Source organism: Anser cygnoides, chromosome 11, assembly GCF_040182565.1.
Source record: "Anser cygnoides isolate HZ-2024a breed goose chromosome 11, Taihu_goose_T2T_genome, whole genome shotgun sequence".
NCBI classification, from domain to species: domain Eukaryota; kingdom Metazoa; phylum Chordata; class Aves; order Anseriformes; family Anatidae; genus Anser; species Anser cygnoides.
In genome coordinates this window covers 16,713,983-16,733,059 of record NC_089883.1, presented here as the reverse complement: position 1 = coordinate 16,733,059, position 19,077 = coordinate 16,713,983, and the positions used below count along the sequence as shown (strand labels likewise).

General features: G+C 38.0%; 1 protein-coding gene and 1 long non-coding RNA gene across 9 annotated transcripts in view; one reads left to right on the top strand and one right to left on the bottom strand.

Moving 5' to 3' along the window:
• Window positions 1–14,943, top strand: part of LOC106033724 (uncharacterized) — a 55,865-nt gene extending 40,922 nt beyond the window's left edge. The window contains exon 3 of the long non-coding RNA XR_001205509.3: window positions 14,860–14,943. This is a non-coding gene — a long non-coding RNA (uncharacterized lncRNA). The remainder of the gene's footprint in view (window positions 1–14,859) is intronic.
• The window catches only part of APBA2 (amyloid beta precursor protein binding family A member 2), a 99,349-nt gene that overhangs the window by 77,246 nt on the left and 3,026 nt on the right, over window positions 1–19,077 (bottom strand). For 2 of the 8 annotated variants that reach the window (XM_067003958.1, XM_067003960.1), the window contains exon 2: window positions 670–779. The exons of 4 other annotated variants lie outside the window; for them this stretch is intronic. The gene's annotated coding sequence lies outside the window, so the exon portion shown is untranslated. Of the gene's footprint in view, window positions 1–669; window positions 780–18,736; window positions 18,841–19,077 lie in introns of all 8 variants that reach the window. 2 more of the 8 variants (XM_013177409.3, XM_067003961.1) reach the window with 2 other exon arrangements.

Below are 19,077 nucleotides of genomic sequence, written 5' to 3'. Positions count from 1 at the left end.
AGAATTTTAAATATGTTTCCATCAAATTCCAAAACAGATTATAGATTGCACATAAATTACTCTCCCTTACAATGCTCTGTATCTTTGGCACCAGCTGAAGCCTCCCTTAGCACTTCTTTATGAACCACTACACCTACATGTCAGTATATTACCTGTCCATCTATGTATAAACTAAAATCCAAATTATTTTTTCATTCAGTTTATGTAAAAAGAGAAGTGAGACAGTGACAGTTTATTAACTTTTACTTGACGTACAAGATACATTTTATACCACCTTAAATTCTAAAGTTTTTTTCTTAAAGGAAAAGATCAAGACCTCTAATTATCACCTTAAAGCTGTGTTCAGTTCCTGTATGTAAAACGAGACAGACTTCGTTCTGTTACTTATACTTGGTACATGAACAGACTTCTTCATGCTTGTGCCAGCAGGAAGAACTTGTTTTTTTCATTTCTGAAAAAAGTGTCTGCAGAAATTCAGAATACCAGGCTGGCTTTATTTATATGCTAATATATGATGATTTCATTTAAGTACTGCACTCTGAGGTCCCAGGTGCTAAATAAAACAGAACATCAAAATTTTGGTTCTGCAAAATTATTTTTTTTTTTTTCTTCAAAAAAAAAGGGAACAAAACATTTCAAATAATAGGTGAAAATGAGGATGGTATTTACCCATTCTGCAGCAGTGCTGGGGTGATTAATTATCCAGTATCTGTACAGTGTCGTGAAGATGAAGAACCCCTAGTATTTTCATCACCATATGCTTTCATCCATTTTGTTAGCTGCAGCATGGAGAACAAAATCAATAGACTGTACAGCATCTAAGGGTTTAGGACTTCAGCAAAGAAAACATTAAATTCTGAAAAGTCAAGTAAGACCCCCTACAAAAAAAAAATTAAAAAAACCTGCAGATACATGACAATTCCTAAGAACAGTTTATCCTTATTCCACCGCTGGCCCTGGGTGATTAGACCTAACTTTCTCCAAGTTATTAGTGAAATTACTAGACTTCATTTGAATTTATACTGAGTATATGGCTCATTCGTGAAGTTCCCAATTGTAGGTTTTTCTTAATTTCACTGAAATTTTTTAAGATACATTTCAGCAGGGACTCTGTCATAAAACATGTATCGCCAAGCAAGGGGCATGTATGAACAAAGGAAACAAAAGTTAACTTAGAATACTGACACTGACTGCATCTACCAGAATACATGCTGGTGATGATAACCTACATTCTTGTTGTTAGGAAAAGCACTGTGCAATTTGGCTTACATCCACTCTAAATACTAAAGTAATGTAAATTTTAACTGTAAACAAATCCTGATTGATCTATTAAGCTCTCTGATTTCTACAGCTGGATATTTAAGTTACACTACAGGAGAACACATCTAGTAGAAAAGTGTACTTCCTCATTAAACTGCTATTTCCCAATACACTCGTCATTTAGAAAATGCCTGGAAACTGTCAAGAACGTCCTGCTTTTATAGTGACAGCTATATTCTCTTAAAGAAGATTCATAAAAATACCACCAGCATAATAACACTTAAGAGTACATACTTTGCAGTAATCTAGTCTCACTTGAACATGTCTAATCTTATAATCACAAAACTTTAATTTCATACCAACATAATTGGAACTTTAAGTATATTTCAAATTCTTTAGGAATCACATTTAGCTAGCTAGTGACACTTACTACAGTTTACAGCCTGCTTTATTGCCACTTTTCTAAATGCCATAGTATCTTTCTTATGCTATCATGGACTCCACTTCCCTGTAGTGTAGTACAAAGAGTCTGGTCTGTACCAGAGACCTCCAGTTCTATTTTTCCTAGGGCAATTTGTACAATCTACCCATTACCATTGGTTTTATAACAACTAGATTTCCTGAAAAACGTACAAAGACACTATTATATATATAAGGATACTTAAAGTCAATACATAATTGAACTTAAATGAAATTTTAAAATAATTAGCCTGCTTATTACTTTCCAGAAATCAATTATTTCATAAATAGTGCTAGAGGCATGGATTTGAATTTTAGTTGAAAAGGACAGATGTGAAGTAACACAGAAGGACCTTAGAAATGAACTGAATTAAGAAAAAAAAACTACTATATGTCATGCGAGAGTAAGTAAATACATGCCTACATACCTTATGTGAAGGAAAATATATTAAACTATAAAAAATCACATATAGGTAATTCTCTTCTATCAGTTCTAAGTAGCTATAAATATAGGAGTTAGACTTGATGATTCTTATGGGTCCCTTCCAACTCAGGATATTCTATGATATCATCAGTTGCTTTGTAGCCTATTACAATTATTATGAAATGTCTCAAAATCCACTTAAAAATGTTCCTATTTGCCTCTACTCCAAATCACTGTAGTCACTGCAGATTTTATGCAGCTAGGCAAAGATAATTCAGTTTTGATCGGTTTGACGCCAAACCATAATGACACGAGCTATCTATTCTTACTAATTATTTCCCTTTTCTGCTCTAACTGCAGCCCCAAAACATCACCGTAATCTGTGAAGCAGCAACCATTTCACAGGTCTGCATGGAAGGACTAGAGCATCTTATTAAAAATAAATGTTAGTGCTTCAGCAACGAAAAAGGCCAATCCTGCAAATCCCTAACTGTATGAATAGTGTCACCTTTACAGTACAACCAGTAAAACTGAAGGCTCTAAAATTGCTCAAGGGGTTGAGGATTAGCTACCTACCTATGGCCTAAAGTCTTAAACCCAGTGTTTTCTAATCTAGAAAGATTATCTTTGCATTCAAAACCACAATTATAGCAACTATTTCAAAAAAAAAAAAAAAAAAGCTGCTGCTCTGCATAGAAAATGCCTACATGTCACTGGCTACAGACAATAAATGAAACACTGGCAAAAATCCACTACATTATACCCCAACCTGCTCCTGTTTACGCTTGATGCAGCATAAAAATAAGTGTTGATGTCTTATCGCTGTTGTGCAGGTCTGCAAATCTGCATCGCACTTGATTATACTGCACAACAAATGAGAATGCTCTTTCCAGTTCTTGGCCAGCATGAACTAGTACAAGTATACTATTGCAAAACTGCAGCATATCTTGTTTGTTCAGGACGAGACAGATCTAACAGATTTTTTCCTGTACTTTTTCACCTTTAAGCTCAAGTGAATTTAAGCCCTTTCCTGAAATTTGTTTATCACTGAAATCCCGACGTGATGCAGAGGAATTAGCTGAATATCTCAGTAAAGGCCCTTTTTAGCATGACTGCTATTTTTTGCAACTGCGAGGAGCGCTGAGGTTTGGGTAGTTAGGAAAACAGGCTTACAGCAACTGACTAGAGAGTCAAAAAGGGAGCATATGGATAAGAAATGAAGCATATCAGGAATGAGCAAAACAGATAGCTGTATATCTCTAAAACGTATTTCAAACAGATCAACTAAGAAATGAACACTTTGTGGAATTAGGAAACAAGGGTGACTAATGAGAAAATTATAGGACACACTAAATGATAAATACAAGGCAATAAGCAGCAGTATAGAGCACCGATGTGCAAACCACATGAAAAGGATATATTCCAACAGTCACAGCACCACACGTTGCAGGCACCTAACACCTCTCTTACTGTGAAATCAAACTGTGCACTGAGGAAATTCATAATTAGCAGTGTCTTCTAAACGAAAATGCAGTAAATGAACAAGTTAGAGGAGTGGGAATAGAACTATGGTCACTCATGTCCACTTTCAAAGGCTAAGGACAACCAAATGTTTCCATTCAAAGCAATAGGAGCCGTTTCTTTAGGGTAAATGGAGAGGCAAAACCATGTGGGAGATTCCACAACCCTCCTCTGGCTTCTCTGAAAGAATGAGAGGACTCTTTGCACTTGAAACCAGCACCCACAACAGCGTTTTAGCCCTTCCTCCAAGGAGCAGGCCCGGGGCCTCTCCCTTTTCCAAGTACCGCTCACCCGGACAGGATTTCACGTCAGTGTTCCTAAACCAGCTGTGCTGTACTGTTTATTATCACTGTCCTTGATAGCATTTCTCCCACATCTGGAAGACTACAAGAATAGCCTTGCCTAAAGATGGTGGCAGTGAAACTGGATTACAGGACCAGGTGAAAAGCTGTCAGATTTTTCTGCCATTTTCTAGCCACAACATCTGACAGATAGAGGTTTTTAGAACTCATTACTGGCCCTGCCCCTGCCTCATCCTGAAGCTAGCAGCCAACCCCAGTCAGTTCTGTCCTTAACACAACTGTATGTCTTGGCTGCAGAGATAAATTAAGGATGACATGTTTCACATCAGGCTATATCTGGTCCTGTGACACTGCACAAGAACTCATTAGGAAGACTGAACACGAGAATTCATTAGAAAGCCTGAAAAGTCTAATGCTTTTCTTCTTAAATGATTATTGTTTTAAAATAAAATCCGAAGCCCCCGAACTTGTAATGCAGAGCAGGCATGATTTCAAAAACTCAAATAACTAGAGTTATACGTGGAGCGCAGCTGTTTTGAGCCCAGATGAAGAAGAGCATCTCTCTTCCATGTATCCACATAAGTAGAAGACATTTGTTTGTTCACTTTAGCCATGTATGCTTAAGAGGACATATTATTGTGTTTGTCTGGATTTCATTTGATAAATATATATCAGATGACTATCAAAATTCATGTATATCTCCTTATGGTATTTTATTGAAGTTTCTTCCCAGGTAGCAAGTCCTAATTATTCTTAGGATGATCATGGGATGCAGTTTCTTAGAACAGTCACTGATAGAAATCATGGTAGTATTTCAGATGTACTTGTTGGTTGCAGTTACTGGGCTATGCTTCCTCTCCTTTTTTATGAAGAACAAATAGAAGTTTGTTCTGTTTTAAATCAGAGAGAGTTGGAAGCAGCATAATAAGATATGACAGGTTACAGCAAAAGTCAACTCTTGAGAATTCCCTTATTTCCCAAGCCAAACTTGAAGACACCACAAATTTAAATCCTCTGTGCCAGTCATAAAATTTTAATTAGCTAAACTAAAATTACTGGCACTGTTTACCACTTCTTACGGTTTTCTTAAACTGCTAGATTTACCATCACTAAAATAGATTGCAGATTGCAAAAGGCTGTCACCAGAACATTAATACTGCCACTTCAGCATACACGTGAGCATTCTATAAAGCTTGATTATAATTAATCAGTAATCTAGGCTCTTGTTTCTCGCTGCCAAATGATAAATTAACAACTAGCTACAATCATGGATGGAATATTAATTTATACAATGCCCTAGGGGTACTTCTGTATGTAGTACAAGATGCCTCACGAACAGATCTGATTCAAAGCTTTAGTAGAACTATGAAACAAAACAAACCAAATCTAGTTGGGATCAGCTGCAGCTATATTAAAACCAAAGATACCCACATCAGCAATTTTAGGAAGCAGCACTGAGATACATAAGAACTAAAATTTAGACATCATATGAAAGAATGAATTCCTCTTTTAAATGCACAAAAATAAGCTTTTTTTTTTTTTTTGTACACAGGTGGTATTATCTGGAGGCTTGTGAAAAACATTTTGACTTTGAAGGTTGAATTATGCTCTCTGAGCATGCCACTGTATGTGTGTTGTGTAATAGGGATATTTGCCAGTTCTAGAAGGGAAGTTATTTTTTTCTAGTTGCTCTGCAGTACCTACTGAAGCATCCCACTACTCAAGTGAGGACAGCAGATGGATACAGAGGTTCTGCCTCCAGCCTTGCCTGCTTCTCTATTCCATATATGCTGCAGGCTTCATCTTGCAGCATCTCTCAGCTTTCTAGTGCATGAAAACAACCTTTGCACAGGTGCAGAAATGATATTCAACTGTCCTCCTCTTCCATAGTTTTCTTTCTTGTTTCTCTGCATCTTTCTGGCTTTTGAATGTCAGACAAGACAGAGAAAGTATTATTTTTTAATATAGGAGGAAGCTTCATAAAATATTAATAACCTCGTGGCACTTGGCAGTAGCAAAATATGCTTAAGATGCATTATATTGCAAAATTACAATATAACAGAATACATATTTCTGATTTAGTAGCACTGAAAACATAATAAATCTTGGAAGGGGAAATTCTGTCCTTTATCAGTTTTTCATAGTACAAAGAAAGCTGAATACAACATGAGCTCTTGGTTAGACCATAGGGAACTGCAGCCTCTTTACAAAATGCTAGTCTGTATTTTGGTAGCTCACAGCATTCCAGCACAGAATGATCAAGGCATCTGGCCATTTGACTACAAACTGTTAAGAGTTTTGAGCCTATCAACAGTCCAGAATGGCTTTCACAGCACTAGAAATACAGCATAGGAGAATGTTTGCCAAGAATAATAGGATGAAAACCACTGAGAAAGAAACGGGGTTATTTTCAAATTTCTAAAAGGGTATTACTAATTATTATAAAGCATTCTCTCATAGGAATTCTTAGAATTCTTTCTTATTCTGAAATCAATCACTGCAGCATACATAAAATAATTTCAAGCTTTAATTATAAAAGAATAGGCAATCTACTTTGAAAACAGCATAAAGATGCAGCTAACTCAGACATTTCAAGCAAGACTCACATTTTAATTTCACCTTCTGTTCTTGCATTTTAATGTTTTAAGCATCCTGCTTTATGAGAAGGTTATTGCTTATTGCATGGGAAGTCTGAGAGAGCTCCTGTTCTCCTCGGACCTGCCGGTTCTGTCTGTGGTACAGTCAGATACGGCAGAGCTGAGCAGATGAGAAGCCAGCGATGACTGGGGACAGGGGAAAGCAGCTACCAGCACTACTGCTAGACCTAGACAACTGAGGAATATTGCCCAGAAGGGAAGGGGTGGAATCATTTGACAGCTTACACCTCAACTACTATACAGAATAAAGTACTTGCATATTGCAATGTACTGTACAGAGCTGCTACAGAAATACAAATATCTTCTTCGTACAGAGTGTATGACCTCATAAGCTACTGAAAACCATTTACAGTCACTTAGGCATCATGAGGCTTTGACGAAAAACCCAGTTGCACCTGTATTTACAATGCCTGCCAAGGCCTGGGGTCTTATCAGGCACACAGTGCACAAGTCTGGCTTCTTCATTACTAGTTGCAAGGTTTTTGGAAGGAAGAAGCATTAGATATCTGCTTCTGAGCTCCAGCTGATGTCCCTCAGGAAGGCTTATCCCCGAATTTATCAGCAGAGGGCACAAAAAAGCAGCACTCTTCTTCAAATGTGCATAAAGGGAAGGGGCAGCTCCCCAGGTCGCTCCTCAACAGCCACTGGGTTAGCATAATCTGTTCCATTTGAATAGAAACAAACAAGAAAACTGGGCCAATCATATATAAAGCATGTATCATTTTGGCTGAATAAACCCTAATAGTTCATTTGAGATGGAATTCGTGATACTAATAACTGCGGGATGCTTCAAACATTCAGATATTTGAAAACTTGAATGTCTGAAGATGAGGATTTATAAATTGCAAATGAAAGAACTAGTCCCTGGTGGTATCAAGCAAATGAACAGCGTGTTGGCAGATATTAAATCCTATTGCATAAATAATCTCCTTAAACCTGCATCTGTGAAACCTAACTGCATTTACTTTGAATTTACAAAAATATCTGTCCCTTATGCTCAATACAAAACAATTTAACTAAGCAAACAAAGGCTGAGAAACAGGGTAAGCAAAATGCTGTTTGCTATTGGGTTGCTGGACACCGAGGACCTTCGTTAGAATTAACTTGATTTAGCTGTAAAGGAAAATAGCCCACCACCCTACAGCTTACAAGGCAAATTTCAGCATAATATTTTATGCAGATCATCCCCACCAACCACAATGGTGAGTGATACCATCTTTTATCCCAAATTAGGGTAGGTGGAGTTTTGAATTTAGGATGTTAGTTTCTTTGAACTCTGGTTCTCTGTGGCTTAGTTTTTATGTCCTGCAGACAGACCTTCCAGAAAAATACTAGCCATTTATACAAATGTTTAAATCTTCCATGAGAGCGGTAGACTCTCTGTACATTGAAGAATCAGGATCTTTTATCTCTAACAGGAGTAAGTAATTAGTAAGGTGAAGAGTTAGAGAAAGCTTATTTTCAATTCTACTGAAGCACCTGTTTTGAAATGTTATTGTGGTATCGAGTGAGAGAAATTGCGTCAATCCTGACTGAGTTTTCTAAGACGTAAACTGTTTTTGCTATTGTATAACCAATGCAAAGAATGTCTTCTCACCAAGTGATGACTACTCTATCCAGATTTCTACCCATGAAATTGCAATACTAAAGATAGGGATTCTTTTTAAGTTTTATTTTGGAGGATGGAGGTATGTTATACTGTAGTTTTTCTCAATATCTTTATTGAACATAAGATTTTAAAGTCTTTTTTCTTTTCTGGTGCTACATAGAGAACAAGCAACATTCATCTTTCAGTGATTAAGCCTAACTTCCAAAACATGCCACTGTTTCTCTTTGGGAAGCTGTGGAACCAACTGGAAGGAGAGAGGAACAACTGTTGGAACTCTATAGATTCTGACATTTGTCTTTGGCTAGAAGGCAGGGTCAGCTCCAAGAACCAGTTTTAAGAAAGTCTTGAGGTTTGAGAGAGACAATTCATCACTCAAGTGCTCTGCAAATTGTAGCGATTGCTATAAAAGACTACTCTGCTGCTTGGAAAATAATGAAATACCGTCATAAGTGGTTCAAAATGAAGAGTATGAAATAACATCAAGGGGTGAAGCATAATCTTGTGAAAGGATTGTTCATCCTTTGGGATATAAGAGAATGGTACCTTCAAACTTGACGTATATGAGGTATCTGGATAAAACAAAATATGCAATTAGCCAGCCATTAAAAAATTCTTTAAAAATTGTGGCTATCTAGACTGCCCACTCTAGCTTGAAAAAGGTTTTCAGTAAAGGTGGCAAAATCCCTTTCTAGAAATCCGCAGGCAAAGTTCAAGTTAAATCCTTGACTGAACAGACTTTCTGTGCTTCAAGTGTAAGTATTAACTCTGTTGTTTAAAAGGCTCTACTTGAAGCCAGGAAGTCAGATGCCATTAGCTGCCTGGGCTCTGATGCACAGGTCATCTTATCCCATCAGATCCTAATGGCTTGTTAAGCAGAACAGAGCCATGTGGATCTTGTCTACCTGGAGTTGTTGTTGAACATATGAAAGAACTAAACTTCCTCAGAAAAAGTAGGGCAACAAAGTGCTATTTTCTCCTGATCTTGGATTGTTCTGGGAAGGAGAGGAAGGGACTGAATATTTATTAAAATCTCTGACTGTCTTTGCAAAAAGGCATCTTGATCTTGTGTGCTTTCTGTAGCAACACAATGGAATCCTGATGACTCAAGGGAAAATAAAACAAGTCAACTGCTGAGAGATGAAACCCCAGTAGATGAAGCACTTCTGAGCATCGCTCCCCTTCTAACATCAGTCTGTTCAAAATCCGAGGAACCATTCATTTCCCTTTAGACCTTCATAAGGATGGTGAATGTTTATCTCACTTTTCCCAAGTCATTATAGGAAGAAAAAACATTTCAAACACCGGAGACTGTAGACCCTGCCCTCTACCATGTGATAAAGCTGTCATTATGAAAATAAACACAAATATTAGAGCAGAAATCCTAGATCAGATCAGCATAAGCCTTTGGCAGTTCATACTATGCACCTTAACTCTTTTTAGGCTACACCTCTTAAGTAGTCTTTGTACATATGTATGTCCTAACTGCTTCAGCAAAGTACAGGAGACAACAGCTGGTTCTCTCTACTTTGTATTCACTGCCATCCTGTGCTCTGCTGTAGATGGGAACATTGAGAATTCTAGTGATCAAGCAAAATCCTAACTATTCAGAAATGTTCAGCCTGTTTTCAATCGTTACTGGTTTTATTGTTCTTTTGTGAGTTTTTTTTTATTTATTTGGTCTTCTGCATCTGAAGCTGGAATGAGTCTGTCTGTAACTGAAGATATGGAAGTTCACACATGTAGACAGACCTTCCCTATCAGTAATCGACTAATTAGGCACCAATGCAGTACAGAACAAGAAGAAAGCTGAAAATTTGCTGTTATGCAATATTCCAAGAAGTATAAATGCAGCTTTAGCTGTTCTCCTCATTAAACATACACTGTGGTTGAAGAAGATGCAGTGTCAGGGTTAATTGAATCAACGATTGGCCTAACCATGAGATTTGTTGAGGAATGCAGCTTGCCTGACTGCAGCATGTAAAATGATGGTATCAGATGGAAAAAAGCCATACATAACAGACCTGTCAGATAAATCCTGCAGTGTAAGGCTCCTGTACCTCCGCGCAGGGTTATTAAAGCTGGGCCCAAGTATGGAAGACAGCTACATGAAGGAAGCCTCATGCTCCGTATCTGTTTATTACCCTATTTGTGTCACACTGGCTTATCAAAGGATTAGAATGTATTTTGAGGAATATTAATGAAGCTTTAGAGATATAGGTACAAGCTTATATGAAAACAAGATTTTCCCGTACAATTTATTTCATTTCTGGTAGGACAATACCTTTCTGTTTAATTTGCTTGAATGATCAGTACATTTCCTAGGCTCTCAGTAAATGTAGCTATTTTGATAACACTTTCAGGAATTAATGCTTTTTCTTTCAAAATGAATTAACAAATCACTGGAATATCTTACCTGAGACAGCACATTGATACACTGTGGATCACAGCCTATTTTCTATTTATCTGTGCATTTTCCAATTCAGTATTCTGTATCTCTCATCACTAAGCACACAGTAAGCAGCTACTAAGCAAGAATGTAAATGGCAATATGAGTCTTGCTAATATTTATTCTTCAGTGTTTTGATTATGTGGTCATAAATAGAATGGTTTTTCTTCAATTGATGCTCTGGACAGTAAGTGTATAAATTCTGGTATCAGGTTTAGAAAAAATAATGTCTTGCCTACGGTTACATTTATGTATAGCACGAAGTACGATAGCTGGCAGAATATGATCTTTAAGGAATACATATATAATTGTGCTCATTGGGAAAGTCAAACGTAGACTAATTCCTCTAACAACAGGACAAATTCCTATTTTTCTATCATTAAGTCAACTAGACTTCATTTTTGTAAGTTTAATTATTATGGTTTGAACAACTACCCCATGGCAGCCTGATCCTCCCAGCGAGAAGTCCCATGTCATAAGAGGTCGCACCGTTACAGCCCTGCTAGGGCAGGTGGGACACTCAGGGGGCAGAGGGCTTCAGGGAAGTTTGTAGAAATAGCAAAAATTTTGTCATGAAAAGCTGTTGAGCTGCATCCAGCTCAAATCAAAGGCTAGCCTGCAGCCACTTGAATTGCAAAGACATGTCACTGTCCCTTAGTAACAGAACTTGCCTCCAATTGTAAAACAACAACCTAGCACTGTGCAGACCTTCTCTGGGCTTTCTTGGTGGATTTTGGCAGGCACTTGGAAGGTTTCCCAATAGGATACAATTTTGTACCATCATTTGTAGCCTACATTGAAGGGCTGTAATCAACTTCTGTGCCATTTGACACCTCTTTATCAGATTTAAGCCCTGAACAGTCACATAGTATTTTCCTTTCCACTTAATTCTGCATCTTTTATTTGCTACAGTAACAACAGTCAGCTGGGGGCAAATAAACCCTAAATTAAGTCTGTTGCAGAAAAGCCTATTAACCAGGATTTCTTCGTGTTGAATATTATACAGACTTTCCTGCCACAAAAAAAAAAAAAAAAAAAAAAAAAACACTTAAAAATCTGTAAGTAAGTCTACAGGTGACAGGTGAATGAAGCAGGCTTGGAGGAGTTCGTTCAAAACCAAACCAACACACCCCACACATTGACGCAGCAGTGGTCAAGGACAAATAACACTGCAATCAGTGTAATACCTGCAAAGCCACCCCTTTATAATCTCCACAGCAGAGAACCTTTTTCCAATTTGTGTGGGTTCCCATGTTCTTCATACTTACATAGGCAAATCTTTTAATGCGTTCATTTATGAAGGTAGCTATTTTCATCTTCATAGTTTAAGCCAGCAAGAAGGTTAAGAGCAACATTCAAGTAAGTAGTAAAATGAAATGAAGATTTTCTAGTTAAGTACATTTAGGCTCTTTTACCTGATAATTACGGACATACCTATTATTCCAAGTTTTCAGCAAACGTTTTGTCTGTTAGTGATTAAATCCAGTGTTTCACACCCTATCTCTACCCCAATATGAGATTATATTGGCTGCACCACATTTTTACACTCCTGCAACAGTCTCTTCCTCTGTCAGACAAATGTAAACAGAAGATACCAAACCGTCAGGTCTATTTAGTTAGGTCAGTCTTATGAGCAAGGACAGTCTACGTCTGTCTTTCTAAACGTCTACCACAAAGCGATGCTGTGCTCCTGGTTGGCTCATAGGCTCTGCCACAATAAAGACTTTTTTTTTTTTTGAGCAGCTCCATTTTATTCAGGATGCCACTGTGTTGGTTAGTTTAGTTCCATGTTTATGGTAAACTTGCAACGAGGGAAAAACACTTCAAACCTTACTGTTTGAAGACTCCTGTTTGAATTTCCCCCGTTAGTTGTCTTTATGATACGTGAGGGTCCCCATTGACTTGGGCATGCTTCCCATGGGTGGCCTGAGGAGGCGAGCAGGAGGAAGGAGGAGCACTACCAGGCCAGTCTGAAGAGGCAGCAGTCAGCGTGCCAATGGGACACAACGTCAGCCCATCAGTCCTCAGCCCCAGTTAGGGTCACAGGCTCCTCCAATGTTGAGAGGGAGACAACCTTAAAGGCAACATGGACTTCATCCTGTCAAAAGGCACAATCCATTGTGCCAGAAAATGGGAAGGCTGGGAAAGTTAGGACTACCAGTACAGGCAAATGTTTCCCAGCCTTGTGATGTTATTTATTTACCAATACCGTATTAGCTTGCTATATTACCTTAATTACTAGATTAATTTCATTAGGATTATCATTACGTAGATGGAACTATGTAACACCATGAAGTACTTAGTGATAAAACAGCTAGTTCAGAAACTTTAGGTGGCATTTGGCTGGCTTATTTTTTATTGAGCGCTGTTATAAAAATGTTAACTACCATCAGAAAGACAAACAGTAACTTGAGTTTATATCATTCAGATATAAACAGACTCCTGTTAATATTAAGCAACTTATTTCCAACCACAACTGCTATAGCATTGCCAATCACAAGTATTCCAAAATTATTTAAAGATGTCATATTGTCCTTAGACATTTAAAGTACATATTCACAGTTTCTCCATTCTTGGAGCCAGTGTGAGTAGACACTTGAAGCTGAGATTCTCACACACCAGCAGCTGGAGCAGTAGCTAAAGCATGAAAATCACAAGAATCACAATATTAAGAAGTGTTAACAAATCCCAATTAACTCAATGCTGTCTCAAGAATAAGCCTAAGATTTTACTAAACTGTGATTAAAAAAAATCCAAAATGAAAACATATGTGCACAGAAAAGAAAAATATTGCCACAGAGGGCTAGTAGTTTTGCAAATATCAAGGGGAAAATATAAATAAACACACTCAGTTTTCCCTCATTCCAATCTTTAGGAAGCAAACCATAGATGATCATGGGTCTTTATCATGTTTTGTACAAAATACCTTCTCATGAAGCAAAGCATTGGTACGTGAAAATGTGAGCAGGATGTCTGGATGATAGAAAACTCATCAGCTGACAGTTTGTTCTTTGTGTTATTGCTATTGTACAGAGCAGGAACAAGAGCAGGATGGTAACACGGGTAAACCAGTAGGCAACTACTGCATATACCTCAGTGCTACTCCTGGTTCAGTCACCCAGCAGGGAGAATTATTATAGCCAAGTCATTTTAGTGTCTCCCTATCTGTAAAACAGGGCTATCGAATTTACTTCCTTTGCTTTGATACTTTCTGATACAACATTCAAAAGCTAAATCTCACCTAGTATAATACTACAACAGACTCCCAGTACCAATGTATACATCTTTTGCTGCAATAAAACTGATGTGAGGTTATTTTTCCCTTGTGTATTATAATCTTAACAGCACTTTTTTGTTTAAATCATTATTCCTAATTAGATCAGCAGCTAGTTGAGGAGTCCAGTTATGATGTGTATGTGTTGAATAATCAACACAGGCAAATATCAGTGGAAACGCATGCTGTAATGATAATTTATTATTATTGCATAAGTGTGGAATAGAGCTGCTAAAAACCCTTGGGTGATCTCTTTCCATGTACTGAAAACAGTAAGTGTTACATATATATAATATATAAAAATGTATATATATAAAATAATGTATATATAACACCTTCTGTGTCTTTCACTTTTAGAAGAATAGAGGAAGATTTCCACTCATTATTGACAACCCAAAGAAAAACACTTTATTACATTTAAAAAACAACATTTGACTTAAAGGCACGCTACTGCTACTACACAGGTATTTCCAGGGCAAGCCTTTCATCAAGAAAGCAGGCAGATATTTACCAGGAATGAAGAATTATGCCACCAAAAACCTTCATATTATTAACATCAGAAATGCAATGCCACTCAGCATTAACTAGGAGCGTTCCTCTCCATTGCTCAGTTCATACCACTGATGCAGTACTAAGCATGAAATTTCTAATCACCAACAGGACTCCTCTTTCTGCCTATCATCCAGCATGCCACGGCTCTTATCTCCTGGGCCATAATATGTCAAATACTTCTACATAATTAAAGCCACACTGATTGACTGGCTAAGAATATCGCCGGGACAAGTTTCTTTTTAAAGCTGCCATATCTCTAATCAAGAGTTATGTTCCAGTAACAAAAGCTTTTGCATCTAAAGAATAGTGTGTGCGTGTGTATGTATACATATATAACATTCTTTTTCCTCCACAGCTCAGCAATAACGAAAATATCATTACACTCTGATTTTCCTTTGTAATGCTAAATCAGAGACTACGAAGGATGGCAAGAGGCACTTACTGAGGTAGGCAAAATGCACATTTTCGTTAAGTATGGAAACTATCATTTATATTCCTCTCTTGACATAAACCTTTATTGCACTACCAACAGTGCCTTTCCAGATTTTGTCGGTTCATTCGTCTCTGGGATTTCTGTTGTTGTGGCAGGGTTAACTTGGGGAATAAAAAAAAGATCTGTAGAAGTCAGAAATATATGAACAAATTGGTGGCAAGGTTTATGGCTTGTCAGGTAATTTTATATTTTAATGTACTGTTAACAGTTCATTCTTTTTAAATGCAAATTTGTTAAGGGTAAATTTAAATATCAAGGCAAGCAATTCTGGTAGCATGGCAACAACATGCTATGCTGCATAGTAAGAGTTTGGAGCCAAGGCAAGCCTTTGCTTCGCTCCCATCCTGGATCAGTTTATAAGAGTAGAAATATTTGTTTTCTTTGTGAGCCTGCCTTTGTGACTATTCCTACATTAGTAGTTGTAACGGACTTTGAAACAATATGAGCATTAAATACTGGGAGAGAACTTGCACCCTCACTCAAGACAGCACAGCAATCATGCAACCTGGTAGCAGGTAGTAACAAACCTCCAAAAACCCCTCTTGCCCAAGAAATCGCAGTCAGGGTGGCCATCCTTAATAGAAAGCCTACAGCTCAGGAAAAAAAAATAAAAAAAAATCCTCACTCCCAGGAGAGATTTGGTGTATATTTGAAGAGCATGGTAGCTCTAAAGAAATGTTGCTTATGAACAAGAAGCAAGCAATCTCATTTCCATGCACTTGCTCTGATGTGTTGTTGAAAATGCATCCCTCTGGGCATTTGGAGAATGAGTTTTGAGGCCTATTCTAAGATTTGACTAAACCAAATGGGTGCATTTTCCCTTGCACTGAAATGTTATTTTTGTGGTGGCTGGTATCAGTGACCCTAGACAGTAATGGCAACTGCTTGGTAGCATTTCACGCTTGTTGAAAGCGATCAACCAGCCAAGACTCCTATGTCATTCTAGAACAGAATCTGATCTGTGCAGCAGTCATTCTTTTTCATTGCTCCAGTCGCTTCAGTAACCAGGCGCTCAGTTAGGAATCTGTGACCATTTTGCTGGGGCAGGGAAAGGCAAAGTTAACAAGTACTTCTGAAACTCCCTAGAAAGGCGGGCGAAACAGGGAAGTACAGCAGAGGATCTTGGTTTTGAAGGGCACAGTGGGAGACAAAGTCTACCCAAATATCCCTCGTTTGTCTCATGCATGAAGGTAGCGAATACATGGCAGGCTGTGGGGGAATCTTATTTTCTTTATTATTCGTTCTCTTGCATAAAGATCAGCTATTTCACTGAACCTGAGCACTGAATGCCAAACAGAGCTACTCCTTCCGGGAGGTTATTATAATATTGCTTAGATAGGCGCTGTTCCCGTGGAACTTGGGCTTCTCACCCTGTATTACAGCATGTATAGTGGTGGTGGGGGGAAAAAGCTGCTTAGAAATACTTAACTAAATAGTTTGGGAATACTTGAGTACAAAAAAAAAAAAAAAAAAAGAGGCACAGAGCCCGATTTTATTGTTCCTTGGTAGCTGTTCATCCTGGCTTAACGCATGCAACACACCAATGACTTTATAATCTTGTGTTTCATCTGATTTGAGGCAAATATCACCTTGATTTTGGAACTGCAGCTAATGTCTCAGCCAGACTCCCTACTTCTGCCTAAATATTCACTCTTTTGGAGCACACTTCAAAAATTCATCACTTCCTCCTCCTCCTCAGGGAATTTTCACATAAAGATTATCACCACCATCACCACCAACATAGATGTTATCTTGCCCCCCCCTTCTTTCCTCCCATGTTCTCTTCCTTTGTGATATGCTAATAATATTTCTCTAATCAGTTTAGAGCTCCTAAAGGGACAGACCTATAGACCTTTCAGTGCTTACTTACATAGGTGAGCTTTCTCCAACTTTTATTACCAAAAATCACTTCAAAAGTTTCTGCCCTGTTGCAAATGCTTCATGACAGAGTTGGTTCCCCCTGACTTTTGATGTGCTTTATTTCTTCCTTCGCAGGAAATGCTGTAATGCCTTGATATTCCCCATGACTGAGGACTTCCCAGTGCTACAGGGTCACTTTGTATGAGACCAGTGGTCTTCTGCATGGCAGGAAACCTACGGAGTTCATTCCAGAGGTCCTCAAGGGATCTGTCCATGTGATTCTCCAAACAATGGGCACAGTAATGTTTGTGGAAAATTGAGGTGACATTGTCATTACTGTCTGTTGCTTTTGTTAGTGCAACTAAGGTTTACATCAACTGTTACAAACCTCAGATATGAAAGGTCTTCTCCATTTATTCCTATGCTTCTCTTTTCAGCAGCTTACCCAGAGAAGCAGACCACATAGTGATCTCAGGGGCTTATTCCAATGTCGTTCCTAAAACCCCAACTGCCTGAAGTTCCTCCTGTGGACTTAGGCTCTTAACACAGTGAGACGTAAAGATGAAAGTCTATACATGAGAACACACATTCTCCATCTCTGTTTATCTGCTAAAATATGAATTTTCTGTTCAATTTTTGCTAGAATTACTATCTCACTAAATCCTCAGAGAACCCTGTAGCGTCATGCTAAGATAAGCACTTGGCTGTCATTCACAACAAATCCAAATTAGAGCAACTGGAAAGCAGAGGTGACTCTCGATAGTCACCATAGAAAGGATACCTTACTGGGGAAAAAGGAAGTGAGCCCCAAAAGCTCGAAGTTACTTGGCATTCTGAACTACGGTGCTCAAGCAACTGGATCTGCATACCTACCAGAACTCCCACGGGTAGTGTTACAAAACCATTACATTGAGTTGTGAGCTGTGTTTTTTTTTGTTGTTTTAGTTTTAAGATGTTGCTATACTCATGACAGTGAGAAGAAACTCATCTGCTATGACCACTTTATTAAGTCTTAGCTAAATCTAACTACTGTACGCAGGTGAAGGAATTTCACTGATTTTTCAATCAGATCTTGTGAACCCTTAATACACAAAGGTAGAGTACGTATAGAAAGAAAAACTTACAAGGTCAGGCCTCTCTCTTGTAGGAATGGTTAGGAAAGAAAAACCAGCAGATTTCACTCTTTGAAAATGAACATCTATGTACAATAGATGATGGGAGAGGAACTTTCACTAAGGTTGCAGATGATAAGGGTCTGTGAGGGGCATCTTTCCAGATGTAAAAGGAAAGACAGAAATCTGGAAATAATGCTAGCTAGTGACGCGTTCACAAATATTCCTTACATCGATTTACAAAATGAAGTTCAAAAACTACTTAATTAACAGAATGGAAATAATCAACCTGTCTTCTAAGAAATAAAGCAAGTTATTCTTATGCGGATGAATCTTGATTAGTAAAGTCTGTAACTAGAAGGGCTATTCTCTGAGGGAAGCTTCATCTTTAATAGTTCAAAACAGACAACTATCCCAAGATAATCCTTCCTGCAGCTCCCAGTGGGAGTCCAGGTACATATCAGCACTACAGAATTGCTGCTATTTGAAAAATTCTTATCTAGACTCCAAACCTCACATTGCTTATAGTTGTCATACTTCTACTATCCAAGCATTTTTTATTTTTAATATACCTTTTGCCAACTTTCCTTTCCTCTTTATCTACCTCTATTTCAAAAGCAAATGATCCCTTCATGCATGATTATACATTAGAGTATGCATCTCCAGCAATACATCACACAACCTTATCATCTGGGAATGACGACACTTCCTCCTCATCCCCACCTACAAGGCTTCTAGTTCTCCCCCCTTTGCCTAGGTGGAAGTACCTGTTAATCCTACAGTTTTCCAAAGCAGCTCTGCTCTACTCTAACTTACTCCTCTTCAAGTGCAAGTCATCCATCTCTGCTGCAGAAGGTGAAGGCAGTAAGTACTGCAACAAAAAAAAAAGGAAAGTAACGTCATGTACTCAAGTGACAGTGCATTTACCTATGAGCATCAGAAATAAACATTCTGTATCTGTTTCTATCACTTATATAAGATCTTTCTTCTGGAAAACAGTACCATTAGCTGAGATGAGACTGAAGTTTAAACAAAATTCAAACTTCGAAAGAAAGCCCTCTCCTCACAAATGCCATGATAAAGTATAAGTGCTGCATGTTTGTCTTCT